We start from the raw sequence: 2,036 nt of genomic DNA on the forward strand, positions 1-2,036 counted from the left end.
GCCGGTCAAACCCTCTTACCTGACAGCCCCGATCCTCTGTCCTCCTCCTCCTCCAGGGTCGCTAGTGGGCCAGCCTTCTCCTTCACGGGGCCCACCTCCTCCATCACCAGGCCCCGCCTCCTCCATCGCCGGACCCCACCTCCTCCATCGCTGCCACCGACGGGCCCAGCCACCTCCTCCGCAACTGCTGCTGGTTGTCACTGACTCAGCAGCAGCTGTGAGGAGGAACGGACCGCTGCACACATTACTGACAGGTTGTCAGTGATGTAAATAGCGGAGCGTTGCTCCTGACAGCCGCCAGTGACAGCCAGCAGCCTGAGATGCCATAGTGACCCAGGCGCTCCACACGGCATCAGGGGGATGTCCTGGCTAGGCCCCCCTGTTCCCCGGGCCCTATAGCGGCCGCCTGGGTCGCTATGGTGATTGTTCTGCCACTGGAGACAAGACCAGTCACCCTGCACAAGGAGAGAGAGCAGCGGTGACCGGTCTTTATTACAGGAAGCTCCAAGTCTCACACTGGATTACTGCACAGATCTGGAAGAAATACACAACGTTCACCAAGATGCAAGGAGAATACACATGACTCTTGCGTTTAGACAATGTGCGCTTATTCCACAGTTCAGCTTTAAGTGATCCTATTTAAAGAGAAATATGATAGCTTCCATTGCTGACATGGTTTTAAATGGGTCTGTTCTCCAGGGCTGCCATGCCTATCCTGGCTTTAGTACCCATTAAAAAAACAACTAATATTATAAAAAACTATAATGTCACTATCATTTTACATTGTGTCATATTTTGGTGTAATAATAAACATACAAAAGCAGGTTATGAAATTGTTTCTTGTTTGAATTTTCATGGCCATCATTATGTAGTAAGATTTCAGTTCGGAAACTGATGCATTGCCCCACAAACCACAAAAAAAAAAGCTCTTCAACATCCTCTTTCCTAGACCACAAAAAAACCCCTCCTTTACGAATAGGTTCCATGAAGTTGCTCAGCAATAGTGATACATTGTAAAACCTTTATGGAAGGCAAAAAAAACTTCAACTTAAAAATAAATAAAAGATGTCACTCAAAACTACATTATAATACATACTGTATATGTACGCAGGGCCGGATTTCCCACAAGGCCAACCGAGGCCCGGCCTTGGGGCAACAGGGAGTAGAGGGGCAGCAAGGGTGTGGAATTCCTATCTCTCAATGCCCGGGACGTGCAGTTCCGGGCGCCGGGCGGGTAGTTGTTTTCTACATATAGCCCTGCTTTGGGCAAGCAGAGCTAAATGTACAGCGGGGAAGCCGCCGCTTCTTTTGTACAAGTTAATTACACATTAATGGGTACTCCTCTAGGGAAGTCAGAAATGGAAAAAGATTTGGGGGTCATAGTAGACCTTAGCTTCTATAATAGCTTGCAATGCCAGGCTGCTGCAAACAGAGTTCTGCCTTCTATTAAAAAGGGAATTTACTGTAGAGACAAATCTATAATTATACTACTTTATAGATCGCTGGTTCAGCCTCATCTGGAGTATGCGGTCCAGTTTTGGTCACCAATACACAGAAAGAATGTCTTTGAGCTGGAACGAGTCCAGACAAGGGCAACTAAACTCATACACATGCAGAATCACATGCATACATCCAATGGTTTGAACTTGATGGACCTGTGTCTTTATTCAACCTCAAATATTATGTAACAAGTGATCTCGGCAAAGTGGCCGAAATCACTTGTATGCAGCCTACATACAGGGGACGCAATTAGGAACCTGACTCTGGGACAGCAGAGAGAGTAAATCCAACACGGTATGTACGTACATATTACTGGGGTTATTTCAGAAGTAGATGTTGTTCAGTTGGCAAAGTGAACGTTAGTAAATAAGGTATTAAATAAAGCCTATTTTCTCTTTGAAAACCTGATTATCTGCTGCCCAAAAAAATCTAGCAATAAAGTTACATAAAAAAAGTGTTTAAAAATGTAAATGATCTTAAATATAATATAATAAATATAAAATATATATTCATATATATAATAAATATAAATATAT

Source organism: Nanorana parkeri, unplaced genomic scaffold (genome assembly GCF_000935625.1).
Source record: "Nanorana parkeri isolate BGI_ZX_2015 unplaced genomic scaffold, ASM93562v1 scaffold3008, whole genome shotgun sequence".
Taxonomy (NCBI): Eukaryota; Metazoa; Chordata; class Amphibia; order Anura; family Dicroglossidae; genus Nanorana; species Nanorana parkeri.